The sequence below is a fragment of the Lissotriton helveticus genome, chromosome 7 (genome assembly GCF_964261635.1).
Source record: "Lissotriton helveticus chromosome 7, aLisHel1.1, whole genome shotgun sequence".
NCBI lineage: Eukaryota > Metazoa > Chordata > Amphibia > Caudata > Salamandridae > Lissotriton > Lissotriton helveticus.
This window is the reverse complement of record NC_136068.1, coordinates 1032393628-1032411602: the sequence shown is the minus strand read 5'-3', so window position 1 is coordinate 1032411602 and position 17975 is coordinate 1032393628. Positions and strand designations below refer to the sequence as shown.

The window sequence follows — 17975 nt, the reverse complement described above, 5'->3', positions numbered from 1 at the left end:
TGGGGTCGATGGCCTCTTGCATCTTCCTCACGCCACACGCACGCCTCCACATGAGGCCGCTGCAGGAATGTCTGGAGGATCAGTGGGACCGGAAGCGGGGGAGCTGGGACGACAGGATCGGGCTGTCCCTTCACGTTCAACAGTCCCTGAGATGGTGGTGCTCAACAGAGAATTTCCTCAAAGGGATTCCATTTTACAAGGACATTCCCATTCAGACTATCGTCACGGATGCTTCTCTCCACGGCTGGGGAGCTCATTCAGACCATCTACAGATCCAGGGAACGTGGTCCCCGGGCGAATCCACGTATCACATCAATTTCCTGGAACTCGGAGCTGTTCACTTGACACTGAAGGCCTTTCATCCGTCCTTCCAGACCAACTCCTTGCTTGTACAGACAGACAATATGACCACAATGTATTACCTCAACAAGCAGAGGGGCTCGAGATCGCGCACACTGTCACAAGAAGCGCAGGCGATCTGGCACTGGCTGCTAGCCAGAGGACTGACGATAACGGCTACCCATCTGCCAGGTGTGCAGAATGCTCAGGCAGACGCACTCAGCAGGCTGGTGCAAGAAAACCACGAGTGGGTTCTAAACGACAAAGTGCTAGGAAACATCTTCGACAGGTGGGGCACTCCGGACGTAGATCTGTTCGCCACCGCCGAAAACAGAAAATGCAGAGACTTCGCCTCCAGGTATTACCAACCGGGGACTCTGGGGAACGTGCTATGGATCAGTTGGTCGAACAGCTTTCTGTATGCTTTTCCACCCATTCCCCTGATTCCGGCGGTACTCATCAAGCTGTCTCAGTCCAGAGCACGGATGATCCTCATTGCTCCGTAGTGCCCCCGACAGTGGTGGTTCACGGACCTGCTTCACCGGTCTCTCCTACCCCACATGCGGCTGCCATGTCGGCCGGGCCTTCTAACGAAGTTCGGGGGGCAGATGGTGCACCCCAACCTCTCATCGTTGAGTTTTGCGGCATGGCTCCTGAGATAGTGCAATATGGACACCTGAATCTTCCTGATGATTGCATGAATATACTTAAGGAGGCTAAGAGACCTTCCACTAGGACTTCCTATGCCTACAAGTGGAAGAGGTTCTGCATCTGGTGCACTTCCAAGAACTATGTTCCGACGACCTGCAAGGAATATGTCATTCTTCCATACCTTTTGCATTTGGCTCAGTCTGGCCTTAATTTTCATTCTATTAAGGTCCACCTCGCAGCATTAACTGCGTATAGGAAATGCCCTTCACAGATATCCTTCTTCCAGATCCCTGTGATTAAATATTTTTTGGAAGGATTGCAGAAAGTGTTTCCTCCTGTTCGGCGTTCTTCGACATCATGGGAGCTGAATGTGGTGCTGTCCAGGTTGATGAAGGAACTTTTTGAACCTATTCATAAGGCTTCACTGCAGCACTTATTGTGGAAGGCAGGCTTTCCTCGTGGCCATTACATCGGCCCGCAGGCTGAGTGAAATTCAGGCATTGTGTTGCCGAGAACCTTATACTGTATTTCATGCTGCTAAGGTTGTGATGCGTACTCACCCTAAGTTCCTTCCTAAGGTGATTTCTGATTTCCATGTGAATCAGACTATAACTTTACCTACGTTTTTCCAGAATTCTTCCACTCCAGCAGAAAGGTCTCTGCATTCCCTGGATGTCAGAAGGGTGTTGAAATTCTACTTGGATAAGACCAAGGACATTTGTAGATCAGACCAATTGCTTGTCAATTATGGGTCGGTCAGGACTGGTCTTGCCACCTCAAAACAGTCCATCTCGAGGTGGATTGTGTCCTGTGTCCAGTTATGTTATCAGAAAGCTAACAAGACCTTAGGGGGTAAACCTAAGGCTCATTCTACCAGGGGCAAAGCAGCAACAACGGCTTTGCTACGTAATGTTCCCATTGCAGACATCTGCAGGGCTGCCACTTAGAAGTCGGTCCATACCTTTGCTAAGCACTACTGTCTGGACTCTGATGCCAGGGCAGATGCTCAGGTTGGGCAGGCTTCGTTGAGAAATCTGTTTGCACAGTAGTGGTGTTGTCTTTTTCCTCCACCGCCGGAGTGGTTGTTTTGATGGGCTTGCCATTCTATTCATAGATTATGACTATACACAGAGATCCCCTACTACAGAAGGAGTCGTTTCTTACCTGTAACTCCAGTTCTGTAGTAGGGGTATCTCTGTTATAGTCATAAGCACCCACCCTCCTCCCCGGTGGAGAAAATGATAATGTACTGTATGCTACAGGCCTTGCTTTATACACCGTCAAAAAGAACTGAAAGTAAAAGGACTTTGGCTGTGCATCATGGGATACCGAGGGTCTCTGGAGAGTTCCTTAAAGGCACGGTATCCCTTTTCCAGACACATAATGGCAGCCTATGGGGGCTTGTCTGTCCAACCCTTCCTCTCTATCATTTCAAGGATTTTCGTGAAGGGAAGTTTCTCTATGAGTGAAACTTGGTAATATATGTAAAATTTGGTTTTATTTGGCTATCCTTTTCACTTTAAGTTGAAGTGCTGGCCAGTGTAGCCTTGTGGTTATAGGCTGCATTATTTGTCTTTGATTTTCTCTTAAGTGTCTATGCAGGACTGCATAGAAGACAGTTTAAGAGATTATTTTTGATTGCTCCAGGGTCCCCGCACATGGGCGGGACTATTCACTGGATTATGACTATAACAGAGATACCCCTACTACAGAACTGGAGTTACAGGTAAGAAACTACTCCTTCTGTCTTAAGTTTACATATGCTTATTAATTTTAAGTGCACGTCACGAGAAACGCGAAATGTCATTTAAAATCTGTATCTTTTTTCAACTATATCTTCTCTGCTCATGCATTAGCGAGAGGCTGTTTTTTTGGAAATAAACTGTGAACTGATTTGTATGTGCTTGCACAGTTTGCGTAGTTTGAAATTTATAGGGTAAATGTCTGACTTCGAAAGGTTTTCATTATGTTCTAGACAGTGGGTTCTAGTTAACTTTTTCTTGATTAATAAGGAAGATTAGGGCATGAACGCAGGGCAGTCAGAGTACCCCTACCAAATCATGGTTTTATTTTTTGCACTCTGGTACTTTCAGTTTTAGTTTCCCGTTACGAATGCGGGACTTCACTACCCAGATTCCAAAGTAAAACAAGCATTTGCAATTCAATAGGTCTTGCATTCACGCAAGTTTAAGCTATTGGTATTGTAAATGACAATGCCTTTTATTTGTGTTTTAAAAACCAAACATAAATAAAAGGCATTCTCATTTACAATGCCAATAGCTCAAACTCGCGTAAATGTGAGACCTATTACATTGCAAATGCTTGTTATAGCTCTTATCTGCCTTCACAGATGCTCTAGGTGTCCTCAGCATGGCAGCGTGCTAGCCATTGCGAGGTCCTCTGTCTCTGAGGTGGAGAAGAAGAGAAGCGTGAGCAGAGATCTCCGTGTGTTTTGGCTGGAGGCAGTGCCCGTGCCCTCTACTGCTGTATTTAAATACCGAGGTGATTGTGTGCTCAACACTGTGATTTTTTCTTGTCCATTTAAAAAACACAGTTATTGCTGGCTACGTTTTAATGAGTAGTTCATCAATCCACCTAAAGTTGCAATATACCTTGTTCTTAATTAGATTCTTTTACATCATCACGTCTGGCTGCTTTTTTTAAAAAATAATGTTGCAGCGCTGAAAGCATATTTTTCTATGTACATGTTTACGAGCAAACAACAACTATGTGTGTGAAGCTATTCTTGTTCTGTTAATTTTACAGGCAAAAAAACGAAGTTGCAATTGGGAACACGCAGTCTGAACTGCAGTAGAACCTAGCAGAGAATAAAGTTTATAAAATGAGGGTGGTCTTCTCTTGGTCTTTGAAAATTTGGACACAGACACCGGGGTTGATCTATCTACTTTGCAATCACCCAGCAACCGCAAACACGATGCTGCAACTAACCCCTCAACTACTAACTCACCCACTTGCTTCTGGATTTAAAGTAAAGTGTAGCCAGGGTGGCATTATGTTAATTCTGTGCTGCTTTTGTAGTCTCCAGTAATCTTTAAGAACGAATCAACGTGCCCCATAATGCAACTTTGATGTTGGGTGAAAACCCTAGTAATGTCTGGAGGTGTCACCCAATCATTTCTGCAATTTATCTCATTAATTGAGCATTACTACTTGCCTCTCCTCGTCCTAAAGTGTTACTGCTAAAGCATGTGAATGTCACATACAAACACACCCGAAACAAGGAAATGTCACACATAAGCAGTCTCACAACTTTGCAGCTGTGGAAAGAGGGGAGAGTGGAAGGGAGCCTTTAGTGGGGAGAAGAGGAGGTGCCCGAAGAGAGACCAACAAAGGAGACCGAAAGGTAAGTGACACTGGAACCTCGATGAGAAGCGACACCCGATGGACGCACAGGGAATAACGCGGGAGCCTGAGTAGTGACACCGGAGCCCCAGGCTCTGGGTTGTTCAATCCCGCGCACCTCCTAGTAAGGGTCTTTTATTTTACAGACGACTGGATTCTGGGAGTTGTCGTTTCGCTTCTTCACAATGGAACAAAGCTGACTAACGCGCTAGGAAATAATGTTTGTGGAGAAAAGACTGACATGAAATGCGGCTTCCCTGGAGACAGGACGTAAGAGATAGCCTGTGTGAGTGAGTGGCACCAAGGCCAGAGGGAGCAGCAGCTGAGCTAAAAGGGTGCGGGGCATGTCACACCCTGGTCGGAGAAAAGAGAGACGCGGGAACCAAGAGGTGAGTACGTTTGCTGGTGCGGAGATGAGACGTGTCAGAGGTGAGAATAGCCTATGCGATAAACAGACGAGTGATCCTTTGCCTGAAAGGCTATTGCCACGGAGGCCCATGGGAGTCGGTGACACTGGGGCCCAAAGGTGCGAGCGACTCCTGGACCCCGGAGATGAGTAAAAACTACAGCCCAGGTAGTGAGGCAAGTAGCCAAGGAGCTGTCTGCAGTGTGAGACACACAGGGTTGGATTGGGATTCAAATTCAGCCCGGGCACGCTAAAAACAAGCATCGATATCTTTATGGGGCCCTGTGTTTCTAATTAGAAATACATGGGCTCATAAAGATGAGAAAGTGCTTTGCGACAGCAGCAAAGCAGACGAGCCAGTTCTGCTCGCAGGCGAAAGGTCGTGAGCCAAAAACCCTCATTTCCAATGACAGGCAACCGTTTAGCATAAATGGTGACGCCAAGCCAATGGAAATGAGTGGCGGGGCTTCTAGCCCTCTAATGAAACTCCTCGTTCACAATAAATCTTGCCGAGGCGAGCAGCGCTTTGCGCTGCAATGCCACGCGAGACCTAAAAACAGGGAGGGGGAGCACTTGATATTATTAATTGATCTTTGAAAATGAAGGTGCTCGCTAGGTTAATTGCATCTCAGTTTAGAATTCCAATATGACAGGCAGCGCATTACATACAGCGCTTTTACTCGCAGCGCGACCTTGATTGTTGCTCTATGAGCTTTTAATATTCCCGTTTTTGGTATTTGCGTAAAACTTGATTTAATATTGTTTCCCTTGTTTTTAACTACGCCGGCCACGCATACCTGCATCTCTGTCCTCTCACACGCACCCTAATTGGTTAATCACCGCTCTTTGCGGGTCCTGAGCCCACGTTTCGTTGGCGGCCATTGGTGTTTGGGGAAGAGGGTGCACGCGCTAGTCCTCTCTCTAGGAGGCGACCAGGGCATAAATACAGGCAACCCAGGTCAGTTCGCTCTTGACAGGCAGCGCATTACATGCAGCGCTTTTACTCGCAGCGCGACCTTGTTTGTTGCTCTATGAGCTTTTAATATTCCCGTTTTTGGTATTTGCGTAAAACTTGATTTAATATTGTTTCCCTTGTTTTTAACTACGCCGGCCACGCATACCTGCATCTCTGTCCTCTCACACGCACCCTAATTGGTTAATTACCGCTCTTTGCGGGTCCTGAGCCCACGTTTCGTTGGCGGCCATTGGTGTTTGGGGAAGAGGGTGCACGCGCTAGTCCTCTCTCTAGGAGGCGACCAGGGCATAAATACAGGCAACCCAGGTCAGTTCGCTCTTGACAGGCAGCGCATTACATGCAGCGCTTTTACTCGCAGCGCGACCTTGATTGTTGCTCTATGAGCTTTTAATATTCCCGTTTTTGGTATTTGCGTAAAACTTGATTTAATATTGTTTCCCTTGTTTTTAACTACGCCGGACACGCATACCTGCATCTCTGTCCTCTCACACGCACCCTAATGGGTTAATCACCGCTCTTTGCGGGTCCTGAGCCCACGTTTCGTTGGCGGCCATTGGTGTTTGGGGAAGAGGGTGCACGCGCTAGTCCTCTCTCTAGGAGGCGACCAGGGCATAAATACAGCCATGACCACGCACAGCGGGGACGCGCAGCGGGGATGCCGAAATATCGCCAGAGTCAAGCCCGTCTGTGCCCGTCCGGGCCCAGACGGGCCGAGGGCACGTCACTTTGCTTAATTTACCTGGCCCTCCGGCCCCCTCCTTCAGGTACTCGGGGAGCATTTGTTTTCGTTGCGTGCGCCGAAACATCCCAGTTGTTGCTATTATTGGGCTGAGGGAACAGCATTCAAACAATATCCTACGTGTCGCCCTTTTAATAGCCGTATGAACCAGAATTCTCTCACTATGGCTCTGCTTAATTGCAGGTCATTGCCCTGCCACGCTATGGAGGTTAATTCCCTCCTCTTAGACTATAGTCTGGATGCCTTGTTCTTGACGGAAACGTGGTTGGCCACGTGTTCCGGTCCTGATATTGTCAAAGCTCTCCCCCCGGGATACCTTATACATCATCTTGATAGGCCGGACGGGAGAGGGGGTGGAGTGGCCATTGTGTATAGAGATAAATTTGTATGCAAAGCGGCCGATTGTGGCATTAACAACTCTGAAGGCTGCCAATTCTCCCTTTGTATATCCTCCACTGTTTCCATCTCCGGCCTCCTTGTGTACCGGCCCCCAGCTACGCTGGGGAATTTTGTAGAGTCCCTTATTGAGGCGGTGATTCCATTGGCCGCCGCTTCCTCCAATTTTGTTATTCTTGGGGACTTTAACTTACATTTTGATGAACCCAACGATGCAGTAGCAAGAGATTTACAAAGTCTACTTGGTGCACTGGACTTGCATCTCACTAATATCGGAGTCACCCATAACAGAGGCCATCAGCTTGACGCGGTCTTTACCAACTCTGCGAACCTGCAAGCCCTACAGATGTTGGCTCTCCCCTGGACGGATCACTACTTTATTCCGTTTAGATGGCAGCTGGGGAACCGAAGAGATCCTGTACCCAGGCAATACACTGTAGAACGACTCTGGTCGAAGCTGCCGGTGGAGAGTTGGGCGGCAGAGTTGTCTAGAACCTACCCTTACCCTGTAGCTGACCCTATCATCGCTGATCAACTTATGGGTAAATGGCTGACTAATACTCTGGACTCTCTGATTCCTAAAAAAAGGAGGCTGGTTAGGGAAAGGAGAATCGGCTCTGCTCCCTGGTACACCCCCGAACTCAGGGGCCTCAGAACCTTATGTAAAAGGCTTGAACGTGCTTGGAGGAGAGAGCAGACGGAAGAAAGTCGGGCAAATTATAAAACAGAGATGAGGAAGTATAAAAGTGCACTGAAGGATGCGAAAAGGAATTTCTTTAGTGACAGGATCGAGAGGGCAAGTAATTCTCCAGGAGAATCTTTTAAAATTTTTAAGGAACTTTTGAAGGCCCCGGTCCCGCCAGTCGTGTATGACAATCCTAAAGAAAAATGCGAAGAACTAGCCTACTTCTTCCATTCAAAAATAGAGAAGATTTTGTCTTCTCTGCCCGCGACCCCTCAAAGTCCTGAGGTGGCTGGCAGTCCAGCAAGATGTACGGCCGAGCTTGCCTCCTTTGGCCCTTTCGCAGAAGAGGAGGTTTTAAAAGTACTGTCTGAGATGAAGAGTGGTTCTCCGAGTGACCCAGTGCCCATGAAATTTCTTAAGCTTGTGGCAAACATTCTGTCTGCTCCACTGACTGACCTTATTAATCTTTCGCTCTCTCAGGGTATAGTGCCCCAGAGATGGAAAAAGGCAGTGGTAAAAGCTTTGCTGAAAAAACCTGGATTGGACTCTTCCAACTTGACCAACTTCAGGCCAATTTCATTGCTGCCTGGGTTCTCTAAAGTTGCAGAGAAGTTGGTCAACCGCCAGCTATCTTATCATCTGGAGTCCAACCACCTGTTGGGAGACTCCCAGACTGGTTTCCGCCCCGGCCACGGAACGGACACGGCCCTACTGGCAGTAGTGGAGGAAGCAAGGAGCACTCTTGATACAGGAGGGTCAGTGGCAGTGATCCTCCTGGACTTGAGTGCTGCCTTTGACACCGTGAGTCATCAGGTGCTCCTCCAGCGTCTGTCAGAAGTAGGTGTCTCGGGGATGGCCCTGAAATGGTTGGAATCTTTTCTGTCCAACCGCTTCTACCAAGTCTGGGAAGGGGCGGAGCAGTCGACATCATTCCCTCTTCAATGTGGAGTCCCGCAGGGCTCATCGTTGAGCCCTACCTTATTTAATATTTACATGACTCCACTTGAAAGAGTGGTTGCCCCTTCAGGGGTGAGGATCATCAGCTATGCTGATGATACTCAGCTGGTGGTGGGCCTTACTCAGTTGGCAGAACAACCGGAAGTTTTACACGACTGCCTTGCTAATGTCTATAGCTGGATGTCTCGCTCCGCCTTAAAGCTTAATGGAGGAAAAACAGAGCTGATGCTCCTGGGTAATGCCAGTTCCTCCATTATTGCTAGCTGTTGGCCCCGGTCTCTGGGCGACCCACCATCTCCCAAGAAGGAGATCAAGTCACTGGGAGTGTGGTTGGAGGAAGACCTGTCCTTTAGGACCCACGCCAGGAAGATCGCGGGGGTTTGTTTTGGTCTGCTGCGGTCAGCCCGCAAGGTGTTACCTCTGCTTCCTGATTCAGCAAGGAAGCTTCTGATGCGTGGTTTAATCCTATCAAGGCTTGACTACGGGAATGCGCTGTTCCTTGGTGCTCCCGAAGCGACTTTTAAAACCCTCCAACAGGTGCAAAATGCGGTTGCGAGAGTCTTAATGGATGTTCCCAGAAGACAGTCTGCCGCCCCAGCCCTCAGGACGCTTCACTGGCTCCCCGTGAAGGAGCGGGTGAAGTTCAAGGCGTTATGTACGGCCCATAAAGACCATGTGAAGAGCCATCGCTAGGGGAAGACTTTACACTCCCGGACATCGATATGGAAGCCCAAAAAAGGGTCTTGGGAGACTGCATTGATCGTAGGCATAATGACGTCCAGTTAATGAGTGATCACAGATATGTCAATACTCCAATCGTAAGCTCTTCACCAAGGCGCCTCTCTATGCCTCTCTTATACAGTAGCAAGTCATTTGATTGGTACCTCCATGGAGTCTGACCATGATGTATTCTTGCCTGATTCTCAACCAAAATGGGGAAATGAGAGAGAGGGGGCGCCATCAGAATATCTTGTGTGTATTGAAAATATCATAAACTCCATATTATCCTTATTAGAGAGATCTGTTTTGAGTTTTGACCACATGCTGGAAATGATTTTTGTAATGCTATTAGAAATCCAAAAGGGAAAAAAGTCTGTTACCCCTAAATCTATCCCCATGATTCTCCCCCACATGGATATACGGCCAAGGGATAGGCCGGTATTAGACCTTCCCTCTGGAGAGTCAACAGATGTTTATGTACAGGCTGGCACCCCTCTCTCCCGGGCGCCCCTTGTGGCTCCTGTATGTAATCTTGAAAAGGAAGAGTTATGCTTAAGTACATTATTTGAGGAGGTCGAACTGAGTACCCCTTTGAAAAAACGCACCTTGAAATGCTTCCCCCTGTTTAAAAAGTGTAGATTGGAGGGCACCGGAGAAAATGAGAAAATCCGGGCCTTTGCCGAGCAATCCAAACAGGTGGGGAGGGCAGGGGGGGAGGAGGAGGCTTTAACCCCTCTGACTACCTCTCAGGTGTACTCTCCCACATCGACAGGGAAGGGAGGACAGAAAGTAGGTTAGAGGGATGGCCCAGTATCAAAACATAAGGGGGAAAATATGAAAAAGAAACACCCAAAAAAATGAGACGATTTTCCAAACGGAAAGCGTCAAAACTGCACTTTTACCGGATTTTGGAAAGCCAGAGTGATGCCCACTTAATAACGGAGAAGGGAGGCCCGAAAACTCCATCAGCAGATGGCAACCCAAGGGAATCCATTATAGCATCCACAGCATCGCCTGGGAGTTTGGGGTACTCAGGACCAGAAGTACCGCCTCTAACCGGGTCACAGCAGTCCCTCCAAGGAACCCAACCCCCCACTAAGGAGTTATTAGACCCATTAGGTGGAGAAATGCACATGGGTTATGGGGTCTCCTCGCTGCACATAGGGCCTGGGGCAATTGACTATTGATTTCAGGGGGGCTGGTACCCAAGAGGGAGGGCCCCAAGCCCCAATTACATCACAGGTTTTGCCAAATAGAACCCTCATAGGGACCCCATTTCCGCCTGTTGGATATTCTGAGGCCCCAATACCCAATATAGTCCCATACTCGAATATCCAACAACACGGTGGGACGCAAGTTGCCTGCTCCATGGATAGGGTCCCCTTATGGATCCCACGGAGAGATGCTCCAAAGAATACTAGCAGGGCACAGGCCGGTTTATCTCCCATGGTGGATTTTACCTGGCTATTTGACACTGAATCCATCCCGGTAAATAGAGGTTTCATTCTCAATTTATTTTCAGACTTAGAGTCACTAAAGCTGATAGCTAGCAAGGATATCTTAAATGTGATGATTTATGCACATAACATTGTCCCATACTCCAGGGTTACTTTTTTGTTCACTGATAAAGGCCAACTTGGTTTTGAAGAACTGTGAGTTTTTCTTGAAACGAGGGCCTGATGTAACATCTGTTAATGAATTTGAGGAAAATCAAATTGCGGGCCCCAAAAGCCAAAACCTAAAAGTCCTGAAGGTTACTAAATCAGTGGCACTAGACGCATTGGGCCCCGAAATAGAGCATTCTGCGGTCAATCCTAAAGATACAGTGGTTTCCGTGGACTGGAGGGGGCGTTTAATAAATGTTGTACCCATCGTAGGAGCTGCCCCTCAGACTCTAGACATAGAAGATGAATTTGGCCAGCGGACTTGGGTTGCAAGAGTCTTGAATAACACTCATGCGGATGCAGTAAGGAGTGCTCCATTGAGGTAGCCGGGGTGGGCTACTCGTGTCCTGGAATATGGCTGGTCTGGGACCCAAGGAATCAAAATTAAATTCCTTAAAAAGCATGAATACCATAATTATATGTCTACAAGAAACGTGGTCTTGTAAAGAGTTTGAATGTGATGGCTATTTTGTATATTCTTGTTGTGTCAAGCGATCGGAAAGGGGTCACGCCAGTGGGGGGGTATCTATCCTGCTTAAAATCTCCATCAATTGGAATCAGAAGGTTTTCCCCCACTCATCAAATCTCTGTATATGTTTGAAGCTGGCATGCCTGGGAGACTCTGACACGCCCACCTCCTTTCTTGTGGCAAACTTGTATGTCCCCCTTAAGCAGTTTTGTTTATTAGCACCACTTTTATTTTCATTGTATATTACTTATCTCCCTGGCGCTTTGAACTCGGTGAGAGGGGATTCCCCCAAAATTCGTCAAAGGTCAGTTGGGTCTTTATTGTACACAGATGATGTTGAAATATTTGATTTAACACCTATTGGTCTGCAACGCCGTCTGGACGTTTGAAATAAATATGCAGAGGTTCACTTTTTAAAAAATAACATTGCAAAAAGCAAGATCTTGGTTTTTCGTAAGAAGGGGCTCAGAATAAAGAGATGTTTAAGATGGATGCTTGGTTCTGAAAAAATGGAATTGGTTGACTCGTATGTATATTTAGGGAAATTTTTTCCAACACAGGTCGAGACTTGGAGCACACTAAACACTGTGTTAGTAAAGCTGTCTCCCAGGCAAGTCCATTAAACAGACTCTATAAAACCTGCGGGAGTCGCCATTTTAGCCATGTGTTATCTGTTTTTAAGGTTAAAATCCCACCCTCGTTAATATATGCTGCCGAGGTGGTGGACATGAATTATTGGCTTTTGTTTGACAAGGCAGAAGGACGAATTATGCGCCAAATCTGCAATTTAAATTCTCTGGCTGCCCCACATGCTCTGCGCCTTGAATTTGGTTTAGTTTTGTCCTTTATTTTAGCCCAGGCAGCAGTTCTTAGGTGGGGTAACTCTCTCTTTTTGGGGAAGATGGTACCCTTATAGCTGCTCTGAGAACAGAAATCTTTTGCACTCTAAAAGCACAATCCATGTTTTTTAGGTCCTTTCTATGTGCAATTGACCGTTTTGGCCTTTCTTTAACTTCCGCTTCTCCAATGCCTAACTCTGGTTTGAAACAGTTCTTAAAGAAATTTAGATCCCCTATTAGTTTAGTGAGAGACACTGCTTTAAGTAAATCCAGGCCCAGTAACGTGGCGGTCAGTGGGAGTGCATTGGGGAACAAACCACAGCCTTATTTAACTTGGAATAATCCTCATGGGATTAGAAGGCTGATACTCCTACTGAGACTTAATCTGCTGCCTTTAAGAGATGTCACTGGCATCTGGGACAAAACACCTAGAGAGAAGAGAATATGTGAATTGTGCCAGTTGCAAGTCCACGATCTAAACCATGTCTTATTTGTATGTTCAAAACTGCAAAATGCCAGGCGAGTGTTTTTAAAACCAGTTTTTATCAGATTCAATATTCACTCTGCTCAGGATGCACGTTCTCTGGTTTTGTCCCCCCCGAATGAAATGGTTTGTTTTAAGATATATCAATTTTTTAGAACATTTTTAGTATTAAATATTTTTATTAAGAAAGTTGAACACAATACAGACATCAGCAATCAAGAGCTCTTGTCAGAGATGTCAGTCCATACCTGGCTACAATCGCAACAAGGGGGTCAGGGTGCACAGTATATAGCAACTCGTGATTATACCCAGCAAGCCGCCAACAACCCAGAACGGGCCAGGCGCATATCAAGCAGTGCAATGTCCTCCAAGGCAGCTCCGGGCCCGCCTGCCAGTCCATCCTGACCCACGCTGACGTAGAATATGGCTGGTCTCCATAAGTCAAGTTTGTAGGATGCCAGGACCCTCTGGAACTTCCCCCATGCCCACCCTCTCCCATGTCAACTCACCCCAACCCAAGCCCAACACCCCCCCACCCCAACGTCCCCACCCCAACAAATCCAAACCCCCTCCCTCCCACGACCCATACCTCCCTCCCTCCCCCCATGGTCCACAGTCTCATGTCAGCTGTTCACATTCCTTCAAGTCCCCGAATCAGGGGTGGGATCGCCGTTCCCCACCTTCGGGACTGGCTCCGTCAGTCTCAACAGCCGGAGGTACCTCGGACAGGTAATTTCTATGAACTCCGAGGACAGGAGAGTTAAAAACGGCTGCCAAAGCTCAGCATACTTTGCCCCTTCCCCCGCCTTATATAGGGAGAGCCTTTCCATACCTAGGACCATCCAGAGGCGATGTAACCAACCTTGATATGTGGGTATGTGGGTCGTGCGCCAGTGTGCTATGATGTTTTGCAGTGCTGAACCTAATGCTATCGCTATCAAGCGACCCCTTCTCGATCGTAATGGGTAGGTCAGTGCATTTGGGAGCCCCAGGACGACGTAGGAGGGGAAGCGTGGGAGTTCGGTATCAAAGTGTTTATCTACGTCGTCTAGAACTCGACCCCAGTAATCCTGTAGAAGACTACAATCCCACAGTATATGCGTGAGGGAGCCTAGTTGTCCACAGCCCCGCCAGCAGAGGGGATCCTTGCTGCTGTCCATTTCGTAAAGTCTTTCAGGTGTGTAATACCAGTAGGTCACCACCTTCGTGAGGGTGTCAGTGAGCCCCATATGATACGCCGAGTGCCTTGCCCTATAGTATATACCCTCCCACTCTTTATGTGTGAAGGTCCTCCCCACCTCCCTCTCCCATCGAGCCCTACTCGCGCTGTATGTGTGCTCGTGTGTGCGTGTGAGCATTTTGTATAGATCCGAGATTAGCTGCTTGTCTGACCTGCGGGTGATCAACCAGTACTCAAACTCCGTCAGACGCCTATCCGCCTCCGCTCTGACCGACTTGTTGAGGGCCCAGTGTCTGATTTGGAAATAGTGGAGTCGCTCGGTCTCCGGGAGGCCGTAGTCTTGACGTAGTTGTGGAAAGGGGATTATCCCTCCAGGAGCATACACGTGGCACAGAGATCGACAGCCGGCAGACTTCCATCGTTCAAAGGCCGTCCCTTCCATCCCGGGCTGAAAGTCAGGGTTATCCAGGATGGGGGTGAGAGGCGAAATGGGGGTGGTAAAGCCGAGCTTCAAGCCAACCCGGTCCCAGATCTCAAGAGGGACTCTAGTAATGAGGGAGGCGTACAGGTTACGGGGCCTATGTGCCTTGCGTAAGAACGGGATCTCTTGCAGAGTGCGCCCCGCCACCGCCTGATCCTGAAATAACCAGTGCTTCCCGGATTCCCATTGGACCCACTCCGCTAGAAAGCGTAGTTGCGCCGCCTGGAAGTATGCGGCCAGATTCGGAATCCCGATCCCACCCCGCTCCGGCGAGAGCATCGCGATCTGAGCTTTCAGACGCGGCTTCCTCCCGTTCCAGACAAAGCGGGAAAGTTCCGACTGCATCATTTTAATCCATCCTTTAGGGGGGGCGAGAGGAATAGTGCGAAAGATATAGAGAATCTGGGGCAAGATCGTCATTTTGATCGCCGCCACCCTTCCTAGCCAGGACAACGGGTAGTGTTTCCATTGCCCCAACTCCTGTCGAACCCGTCGCCGGAGGTGGTCATAATTAACGTCCACCGTTGTATGAAGGGAGGGAGCCAATTTAATCCCCAGGTAGGGGACCGCGTCCGTAGCCCACTGCAGCGGGAACTGGGACTGCAATGAAGCTCGTGTGTCGACCGTTAGGGACAGGTCAAGGGCCACAGATTTCGTCAGATTGACCTTGAAGCCCGACACAGCGCCGAACCTATCAAGGTCGGCCATGCAAGCAGGGAGCGAGCTTCGGGGTTCTGCGAGCGACATCAAGACATCGTCTGCATAGAGACTGATGGCGTGGACGTCTGCTCCGAATTTGATGCCTTTGACCTCCGGGTCGTTTCGGATGAGCTGGGCTAACGGTTCCATGTAGAGGGCAAACAGGAGGGGGGACAACGGGCATCCCTGCCTGGTGCCTCTCTCAATCCGGAAACGCGTGGAGGACAAGCCGTTAACCCTGACCGAGGCCGAGGGAAATTTATAGCAGTTCAGTACCCTTGTCCGGAATTTGGGTCCCATACCAGCCTTCTGCAGGACTTTCTCTAAATAGGGCCAATGAACCCTATCAAAGGCCTTCTCTGCATCGATGGCCAGCATCATGTATTCGCCCTGTGTACGGGCCGCCTTCTCAATGAGGTGGAGGGCCCGTTTAGTGTTGTCAGAGGTCTGACGCTCCGGGATGAAGCCCGACTGGTCCGGTTGAATAAGGCCTCCCATGTAGGGGCCCAGTTTGGCGGCGAGGATCCCTGTATAGAGCTTAAGGTCGACGTTTAAAAGGGATATGGGCCTGTAAGCCCCACAGTCGGTATGGTCTTTGCCTGGCTTGGGTATAACCGCAATGGAAGCCTCCAGCAGGTCCCGGGAGATCGCCCCGTCGTCCGCAAACGATGTGAAGAGTTTGGCAAGGAGCGGTGCTAGCTGAACACAGAAGGTTTTGTAGAAGCACGCCGGGAAGCCGTCCGGCCCCGGCGCCTTCCCAGGTTTGAGCCGCGAGATCGCAGAGATGACGTCCTCCGGACGAATGTCTCCCTCTAGAGTTTCCATTTGCTCTGGAGTCAGGGCCGGTAGGGGGATGTCGTCGAGAAAGGCTGACTCCGCCTCCGGGTCAGGCGGGTCCGCTCTGTATAGAGTGGCATAGAAGGCGCTAAAGGCCTCCGCTATCGCTCGGTCACCGGTGACACCGGAACCGTCGTGTCGTTTCAATTCTTTCACCTCCCGTTTCTGAGCAACTGTCCGCAGTTTATGCGCTAAGAGGCGCCCGCATCTGTCCCCCCCTGTGTAGTAGGCGTGTTTCAGCCTCAGTGCTGCATATTCCGCCCTATCGAAGTCTAGTGCCGCCAGCTGTTGACGGGCAGCTCGTAATTGTCGCCAGATCCTCGGGGCTCCCGTCCGTCTGTGAATGAGCTCTAGTTCCCTGGTCTTGTGGGTGAGCTCGTCCCTCTTGGCCTGGCGTTCCGCGTTTTCGGCGGCGGAGATCGCTATGAATTCCCCCCTCAACACAGCTTTGAGCGCGGCCCATTGAGTTGCCAGTGAGGTGTCCCCGTTACCATTATGGGACAGATAATCTTTAATGGCGCCCTGAATTCTGGCAACCGCATCCTGTTTGTAGAGCAGCGAGTCTCGTAGCCTCCATACCCTACTCGGGCGCGGTTCCCGTGGCCCCGCCAGGGTGATCGTGACTGGTGCGTGGTCGGATATGGACGCCGTACCGATTTCAGCGCCGGTGACCAGTGTGCGCGCCGCGGTGGAGACAAGCAGGTAATCTAGGCGTGCATATGTTTGACGCGCTGCCGAGAAGTGAGAGTATTCCGCCACCCCCGGGTGAAGCTCGCGCCACACATCTACAAGCCCCAGGTCTTTCAGGCGAGCTAATCCAGACGCTGACAGCGCACCCACTTGACTAACGCGCTGGCAGGAGCGGTCGAGTGAGTTGTCGAAAACCAAATTCAAATCCCCCCCCAACAAGATGTGGCGGTCCAGTGTCGCTGTCGCCTCTGTAAGCGCTGAGTGTAGGAACTTCTCCTGACCCTCGTTCGGCCCGTATATCGAGCCGATCGTGTAGTGTAGGTCCCCTAGTGTAAACCTATAAACCAGAAGCCGTCCCTTAATTTCCGCCACCTTATCCAGTACCTTACCCATGAAGGTGCGAGCTACTAGGATAGCCACCCCGGCTTTTTTCTCCGTACAGGAGGAGAAGAATTGCTGCGGGAACCTGGGTGAGTGGAGGCGATGGCAGTCTTTAGGTAGAAGGTGTGTCTCTTGCAAGAGGCAGATGTCTGCCCTGGAGTGTTCTAAGGACAGGAGCACCGCTTTGCGTTTCACCGGATTGTTCAGGCCCCTCACATTCAGTGTGAGAACAACAATGTCATCCCCCCCATCTGGAGAGCGAAAGAACGCTAGATAGCTAGTGTGGCGAAGCCCCGTACCCCGATTGATCGAATCACCCATTCCCCATAGGTGCCGCCCTACTTCCCCCAAGGGAGCCAACCCAGAACACCACCCTACGACCATGGACCATGAACCCCCCCCAGAACCCTCAACCCCCGTGAACTCCCCCCCTTCCCAACTCCCCACCCCCCACCCCCACAACTGCAAACAGGCAATGCATACCCCAAAGAGTTCCATTGTCTCTCATCCACGGATGAAAAGAAGAATAGGAGGTAAAGTAAGGTAGTCTTACTAGTCAGTTCGGGACTCGTCATCCCGCCAGCGGCCCGATGGCCAGAGCAGACAACCAAATCAAGCTATAACCTGGAGCTGTCATCCGGGGGAGCCGGCGCCGCCGTCCGCGGCCACTGCTTCTACTGCAGCGCGCTGCCCGGCCGCAATCTCCACCGCCTGTGGCTTCTTGATCCTCCTCCTTCGCCGCTGCTGGGTCCATTGCGGTTTCCTTCCCTCTGTCTCCAGCGAAGACCCCTGGGGTTCCAGCTCCTCTTTCGGCATCTCTATACCCAGCAAGGAGCAGGCTTCAGTGACGGAACGGAGCTTTTTAGAACATTTTTGCCTATTTATTTGCATCTTGTCTAACAGTAGTACTCTAGTTCCGGTTAAATACCAATTGGTTGTCTATTTAATTGCTCTATGTATTCATAGCATCATTTGCACATTTCTTAGTACGTATATAAGAAATTTTATCGGTCGGTCAT

At 49.5% G+C, this 17975-nt stretch overlaps 1 protein-coding gene across 1 annotated transcript in view; it reads left to right on the top strand.

Moving 5' to 3' along the window:
* ASPSCR1 (ASPSCR1 tether for SLC2A4, UBX domain containing) overlaps window positions 1–17975 on the top strand; it is a 902109-nt gene that overhangs the window by 824333 nt on the left and 59801 nt on the right. The window lies entirely within an intron of this gene.